This window comes from Xiphophorus maculatus, chromosome 14 (assembly GCF_002775205.1).
Source record: "Xiphophorus maculatus strain JP 163 A chromosome 14, X_maculatus-5.0-male, whole genome shotgun sequence".
NCBI lineage: Eukaryota > Metazoa > Chordata > Actinopteri > Cyprinodontiformes > Poeciliidae > Xiphophorus > Xiphophorus maculatus.
Genome location: NC_036456.1, coordinates 24,207,623 through 24,216,052, shown reverse-complemented (window position 1 = coordinate 24,216,052; position 8,430 = coordinate 24,207,623). Strand labels below are relative to the sequence as shown.

At 39.5% G+C, this 8,430-nt stretch overlaps 1 pseudogene; it reads right to left on the bottom strand.

Annotated features, from left to right (window-relative positions):
- Positions 1-3,303: 3,303 nt before the first annotated feature.
- Positions 3,304-7,827, bottom strand: LOC111611178 (annotated as a pseudogene).
- Positions 7,828-8,430: the final 603 nt, after the last annotated feature.

Here is an 8,430-nt window from a genome sequence, read left to right as displayed (position 1 = left end):
GCTATGTAGACTCCGAAAGTAATCCAGCGGATGACCTGACAAGGGGAAAGGCTCTGGCAGAACTCAAAGTGCCAAACAGGTGGTCAGATGGACCCCCCTTTCTGCTCCACAGTCCCGACACATGGCCAGAGAAGCCTAACTCTGAGCCCTTTAATGAGGAATCAGAGCTCCGAAAGGCTGTCTTCTGTGGAACAGTAACCACCTCCGCATCTATCTGTTGGGATGAAATGGAGTACAAGACATGGCAGGAGCTCTTGGATGCTTCTGTTAAGGAACTTCAAGGACAAACGCTCTCAACTTCACCTCGTGCTGAGGATTATCAGGCTGCAGAACAGGCTCTCCTTAGGCGAGCTCAACAGGAGTCATTTCCAGAGGAATGTCGTTTACTTGCCGAAGCGAAATCTGTTTCATCCAGAAGTCGCTTACTCACGTTGGCACCTGAACTGGATACCTCAGCAGGCCTTATCAGAGTAGGAGGTCGATTACGACGTCTAGGAGGTCTTGACGGATCGACACTGCATCCTATTGTCCTGGATCCTACTCACCCCTTCACACGTCTTCTCATCCAGAAATACGACATTGATCTCCATCATCCAGGCCCTGAACGGGTTTTTGCAGAGTTACGGAGATCTTACTGGATACTGCGTGGAAGAGAAGCAATACGCAAATACCAGCGCACCTGTCCTGAGTGCCAGCGTTGGAGGGCGCAACCCTCAATTCCGAGGATGGCTGACCTTCCTGCCGCTCGGCTTAGGTTGTACAAGCCCGCCTTTTACTCCACTGGTGTTGACTGCTTTGGGCCCATGATTGTGAAAATAGGAAGACGGCAGGAGAAACGCTGGGGTATCATTTTCAAGTGTCTGACAATGAGGGCAGTACACTTGGATCTCCTAAGTAGTCTGGATGCAGATGCTTTCCTTATGGCCCTGAGACGATTTATTGCCCGAAGGGGAAAGCCTGCAGAGCTATGGTCTGATTGTGGGACCAATTTTAAGGGAGGAGATCGGGAACTCAGAGAAGCCTTTGCCAACATGTCAGAGACGCTGCAGGGGCAGCTAGCCTCCCAGAAGATTAAATTTCAGTTTAATCCCCCAGCAGCTCCACATTTTGGCGGAGTGTGGGAGCGAGAGGTTCGTTCAGTGAAGGCAGCTCTCCGAAGCTGTGTGGGTTCCCAACCTCTACAGGAGGAGGTACTTCTTACAGTTCTTCTGGAGGTGGAATCGATACTGAACTCAAAGCCTTTGGGATATGTATCAACTGACGTGGCAGATGTGGACCCTGTGACTCCAAATAGTCTCCTCATGGGGCGGCCTGATGGATCCCTACCCCAGGTGGTCTACCCAGAGATAGAAAACCTCAGTCGAAGACGTTGGCAGCATTCACAGATTCTTGCTGATCACTTCTGGGCAAGATTCATCAGAGAATATCTTCCTGGCTTACAGACAAGACACAAATGGCATTCAAACCCTCCGGACCTTCTGCAGAAAGCAATCGTTATGATTGTGGATCCCCAGCTGCCCCGCGCTTTATGGCCGATAGGTCATGTGACCAAGATTCACCGCAGTGATGATGGACTTATCAGATCAGCGGATGTGAAAGTTAGTGAACATGTCTACACTAGACCAGTTGCTCGGTTGGTTGTTTTACCAGCTGTGCCAGCTGAAGGAAAGGACACTGAGGAGGACAGCCAGAAGTCCCCCAAGACTTGATAAAGCCTTTTATGTTTAGCAAATGTGTAACCACATTTGGGGGTGGCTGTATAAAAGGCGCTGACATTTCTGTATTTTATTTTGTAATGTTGGTTTAGAGAGTATCCTAGGAAGTGACGTAAGTCGGAGTTTAGTGCTGTGCTCTGCTCATGGGAGCAATTTAATATACTTCCGGGTCAGTTTGCTGCGTTTTCAGCATGTGAGACCGCATTCATGTTGTAGTCTTGAGAAGTGATGCTCCGAGTGTTAAGTTGATGACGGAAAACTACTGGCAACACTGAGCATCACGACGAATAAACCAGTTCGCATCCAAGTCAAGTTTGATCTCATGTCCTCCTTCCTGTATCCTGACCGATACACCATCCTGTTTGCTGCAAATAACCTAAGAACCTAACCTAATTAACAGTGGGAATCACCTGCCGGGATAAATCCATCCTCCTGTCTCTTCTCTGGGCCTTTTCCCTTCATAAAGAAACTTTCCAAAAACATCTGATCTGTTTCTGACTCATTTTGCTGTTTGTGGCTCAATGTTGGCACGCAAGACGCAACCGAGAGAATCAGGTTAAAGGATTTTCAAAATAAAAGGTCCTCCAGACCCAAATAATACATAAAACAGAAATATTTCATTATTATTGGTCCACGGACTGGTACCGGTCCGCGGCCCGGGGGTTGGGGACCACTGGACTAGACAGTTAAGCGTGATATAAAATGTTCTAAATAATTTGCCTCTGTTTTCTACGGAGCCCTCTAGGGGACATGGGGAAAAATTTCTTTTGCGTTCCCTCGCAATACTGTACTGATCAGTTATGCGGCATATTTGAATACTGTTAGCCTTTCTTACGGAGGCCGCTGTACTATCTGCTTTAATATAAGGTTATGTGAGGTTTTTCCATAAATGTTAATATCTTGTTGTAAGATATCTGAAGTTTTACATCTTTTTCTTTAGGATAGAAAGGCACCAAACACCTATGATACAGTACTTTGAATAATGACTCATAGACTGATGTTTGAAAACCTTGTATTTCTGTTTAGGGGTTAACAAGTACAGTTATTATATCGGCATATAAGGTTATCGTTTGTATGTTCAGATTCATTTTTAAAGTTAAACAGTATGAGGCCACATGTGGTTTAGAGTATTGTATTTAACTGGAACATTTTGAATATAATATAAAAAACCGTCTTACAACAGAAACTTTTGGATACCTGACTTCAAACCCACATTTCTGACATAAAATGTGTTTATTTGTTGGTCTGATTCCATGTTATTGAACATGACTGTTTAAACATACTCCAGCATATGAAATCCACTGAAATGAATTCAGAAGCACAAATTGTAGAAAAATAGCTGAGTCACTGATTTCTCATCTGTAGTAGCTGAAACAATGTAGGTGTAGTATCAGGTTCTTGTCAGTAGGTGGCAGCATGAAGGTGCTTCTGTGTCACATTTGTGATTTAAAATGTTTTTATTAAACGTTGGAAGTTTAATATAAACATTTTATATAAAAACTTTAGTAAATGTGTTAAAAAACATAAAACTTAATAATTAACTGAAAAAGCTTGAAAACATTCAGCATTTTATTAATTATTGCAACAACATCATCAGTGTTTTTTCCAGACTGATCTACTCTCACTAAACATTCCCTCCCTATGTATACTTGGTCTTGAATTATCAAGCAAGCAGTATGCAAGCGTTATGTTTTACCACCATACAATAAGAGTCACAACCCCAGTTTACACATATAACTAAAAGAAACTATTTTCTAAATTTCCACTAACAACAAACCTATCAATAAAGTTTGTAATTTTTTTTACAAAGAGGAGAAGCACAGCAGAAAATTCAAAGTGGAACCAAAAATCATTTCCTGTTTCTTGAGTACAGTCACAGTAAAACACACAAACTATAAAAACAGAGCACGTGGGACAGACAATTAATGTGGAGACAATCTCAATTAAAAATAAACATTTAAATGAAAATCTAAAACTACCAGAATAAGATTATTTCTTCAAAGTGTTTCAGCTAAATCCATTTGAAATGTTTTTTTAACAAAGCTGCTAAATTTACAAAATGTCACCCAGCTATAATTACTGCGCTTTCAAACAGCAAGTTACTGAGAATGTTGATACTTCAGGTTCAAATTATGCCATCATGTGCTCTGTGCTCTCTCATATGAACAGTTAAATTGCTAATCTGAGAGAAACTTTTTCCACACGTCACACAAGAGAAAGGTCTCTCACCTGGGTGAGTTTTCATATGAAAAAGTAAATTAGGTTTAGACAGGAAAGGTCTTCCACAAATCACACAAGAAAAAGACTTCTCAGCTGCGTGAGCTTCAACGTATTGAGAAAGATAAGATTTTTGAGAGAAACTTTTTCCACAGACCTCACATAAAAAAGGCTTCTCACCTGTGTGAATCCTCATGTGACTAAACAAAATTAGTTACCAAAATGTTTTCCACAGATCTCACATAGAAAAGGCTTCTCACCTGTGTGAGTTCTCATGTGCTGAGTTAAAGTCGTTCTTAGACGGTAATTCTTATCCACAGTTCCCAAATGAGAAAGGCTTCTCTCCTGTGTGAACTCTCATGTGCTGAATTAAAGACATTTTTTCACTGTAACATTTTCCACAGGTTCCACAAGAGAAAGGCTTCTCACCAGTGTGAATTCTCATATGAACAGTTAAATTATTTTTATGGATGAAACTTTTTCCACAGGTCCCACAAGAGAAAGGCTTCTCACCTGTGTGAATTCTCATATGAACATTTAAAGTGAATTTATGGGTAAAACTTTTTCCACAGGTCCCACAAGAGAAAGGCTTCTCACCTGTGTGAATTCTCATATGTACATTTAATTGGCCTTTATCAATGAAACCTTTTCCACAGCTCCCACATGAGCAAGGCTTCTCACCTGTGTGAATTCTCATATGATTATTTAATTTATCTTTTTGAGAGAAACTTTTTCCACAAGTACCACAAGAGAAAGGCTTCTCACCTGTGTGAATTCTCATGTGATTATTTAATTTATCTTTTTGAGAGAAACTTTTTCCACAAGTACCACAAGAGAAAGGCTTCTCACCTGTGTGAATTCCCATATGAACATTCAAAGTGTATTTATGGGTAAAACATTTTCCACAGGTCCCACAGGAGAAAGGCTTCTCACCTGTGTGAATTCTCATATGTACATTTAATTGGCCTTTATCGTTGAAACTTTTTCCACAGCTCCCACATGAGAAAGGCTTTTCACCAGTGTGAATTATCATGTGATAATCTAATTGATTTTTTCGAGAGAAGCTTTTTCCACAGTTCCCACATGTGAAAGGCGTCTCACCTGTGTGAATTCTCATGTGATAAATTAAACCATTTTGTTGTCTGTAACTTTTTCCACAGGTCCCACAAGAGAAAGGCTTCTCACCTGTGTGAATTCTCATGTGCTGAGTTAAATGTCCTTTTTGTGTGAAACGTTTTCCACAGATTGAACAAGTGAAAGGTTTTTCTCCTGTGTGCGTTTTCACGTGTACCATCAAGTTATGGTTTCGAGAAAATGTTTTATCACAAATTTTACAAGAATATAATTTTTGCTCTGCGTGAGCTTTCTTCTGCTTTTTTTGCTTTTCAGTGTCAGTTCTGCCTTTCTGCTCTTTGATTTTCTCATATCTCTCCTTTTGTTTCTGTTTATCCTTTCTCTCTTTTCCTGGGTCTTCAGAATTGCTTCCTTCCTGATCCTGGTTCTCATCCTCAGCAGAGCCATGAGAGATGAGTTGGTTCCTCTGTGGTTCTGTTTCATTGTGGATTCTTTGCACATTAAGAGGATTCACCAAAATGTCATCAGTCTCCTGTTTCAGCACAAGCTGCTCTTCATCCTGACTGATGCAGAGTTGCTTCTCTTCCTCTTTGGACTCTTGATGTTCTGGTTCTTCTGTATCTGAAGTGGACTTCCTCTCCTGGTTGCTGAATTCATTGAGAACCTCCTTCTCTTTACACACCCAGCACTGTGGGAGATCTGCACAAAACACAAAACAAAAGCTTTTAAATATGAGTAAAAGAAGGAAGTATTGATTTTAATCACTTAAAGCCTTTTCAAGTGATTCATAGGCAAAAATTACAAATGTATAATTATAAAAATGTACTTAAGCACCTTGGAAGGGGTCAAGAAATCAGTCAAAACATACTATGGATCTCCAGGCGAGAAAGCAAGATGGCAATAATTAAACCTAGTGGCTCCAAGACAAAAATAGTTCAAACAGCAGCTTGATTTAGTCCTGTTATAGTTCCTTAGAGTCTTATACATAATTCTATGCTGAAAACATTTAATGCATAGAGCAGCTTGTTTTCTAATGCACATTAAAAAAGAAACTGAGCAGTTTAAACCCTGTTGATGGTTTTGGTTTCATGTCTTCATTCCGATCCTCATTTGCATAAACATCTGTTCTTTATTATTGTAGCAACAAAAATTAAAGTTGTAAGCAACCTCGAATGGCCCATGCGCCTCAACAACGCTCTGGCGTATGTTGCAATGACAAACCCATCGGCGCTTTGCATTCCAATCAATTCTGCAAATCGCCACCAAGCAGAACATTGAGAAAGACTCTGTATTATGTTCAGTCAGGCTCAGTTCAGCTCCATTGATAAAGTTTTGGCAGAAACCAAACCTTCTTGACAGAAGTTAAAGCCAATTCCTGTTTGGTGGAATAGAAGTAATTACCATCAAGTAAAGTCAGGTTTCCAAAACAAGAGAGAAAAGGAGAAAAAAGCAAGTGTTGATTTTTCACACAGTTTTTCCAAGAGAGGTGGGTAGACTGCAGGGTTTCCCCCAGAAAACTTGCTAAGCCCGGTGGGCGGGGCGCCGAGGCGGTCCACCGTGTTTTTGTATTAAAAGATATTAAGTAGACAGGCTTCAAGGTGTAGAAGTTGTATCAGTTCTGCCATTGTGCTTAGCTAACGGAAACGAGTGTTTGTGAGACGGCCACGCACGTGGTAGCCGCGCTACTACGTAGAATGGGCATCAGCCAATGAAAAGCGGCCCCTGTGGTAAGGTCCATTCCCAGTCAGATGTAAATCAACAACTCGCTCATCCCCCACCTGGTTCCAATGGTTCTTTTGTTTGGAGTGGAATGGTGGGAATTATCAGGTCATTTCCTTTGAATTAGGTACAAAACAAATTTCCAGATGCTTGGTAGCTAAAGTTGTAACCTTCACCTTCAGTTCAGAGTTAATTTTTTCTACTTTTGGCAATGATGAAGTCTTTCACCCTTCCTTCAAACCATTTATTTTCTGTCCAGAAACCGAGAACCATTGTTGTCATTGTCACTGGCATGAATTTTGAGTGTATAGTTTTAAAACAACTTACCCACTGTTAAAATTACATGAGTTTTAACAAACTCAATATTCGCTTTTCAATCAACACTTCACAGACTTATACATTTATTATTTAATGATAAGAGCCATAATTTAACATAGAACGAATCTAAACAATAATAAAATATAAGATTAAACACAAAACATAAAACTAACCATAAACTAATAGTTTTAGTTGGTTAGTAAAACTAATCATTTTAAGCGCAAACTTTAACCAGTACTTTCTTAAACTGGTGAAGTAGAGATGAGGGAGTCACGAAACACAAACTGTAATTTTGATATTATTTAATGAATATACTATTCATTATTATTGGCTATTGTCGAGGTCAGAGTTCATCATTCTAAGTATTTATTTATTCATTGTTATTTATTTCCGGCGGGAACTGATTTGATATTTCTGAGTCTTTTACTTTGAGTTCAGGGTCGCCCCAAAAAATTACCTACATTGTTTCTCGCTGTTTTTAACTCTACTGAGTGAAAATGAAAAGTTTTTCGTACCTATCCGGTGTAAGATGATCCTCGGTATCCGGGTAAAATCCATCAGTCTGCACTGATCCTCCATCTCTTCCTCCATCTTAACGTTGATTTCTTTCCACTCTGTGAATGTTTCTCCAGCAGGAGTTACCTGCTCGTTGATAAACTCTCTCTGAGGCGGAACTGAAGACATTTTCACTGAAAACACGGAAATATTTACCGAAAACACCAAACCTGTTTTCAAACTACCTTCTAAGAGGAGCTAATGCTACCTCGTGAGCTCCGTAGCTTCCCGTGTGTTTCACTTTGGCTGCACTGAAGAAACTATAGACGATTTTTGGTTCCCCCTTGAATTTTCCGCTTTGAGCCTCCTCTCAACATACAATAATTTTAATATTTTACAACATTAATAAAAGGTTTATATATTTCAGTGAATGAAACACAGTATTAAAGTAATTACACAAACACACGGATGTTTCCAAGCCTTTTATTTCTGTTAATTATGAGGATTTTCTGCAGCTAAGTAAAGAAGAGCATTTATTTTTAGAATATTACATCATTTTGACTAATGACAAAATTAATTAAGAAATGTGAGTTTGGAGTCAGTTATCAAAAGGTATTTATTCTTACAAAAGAACCATATTGGAACATCTAATTAATTTTTTTGAGTCTGATCTGTTTAGTTTGTAAAACAGTCTAATGTTATATCAGGTTGTAGTTTTGTAGGTTGTGATTCAGTTGTAAAGTTAAACACTGAATGACTACATATATTTTAGAGGAACACGGTGAAATGTTGTTTTGACTTGAAAATACTAATAATAACAGAATCTTGTGAAAAAATGTTCATGTTTCCATAGAAAGAAGTGAAAACATGAAAGGTCACTGAAGAGACAAGA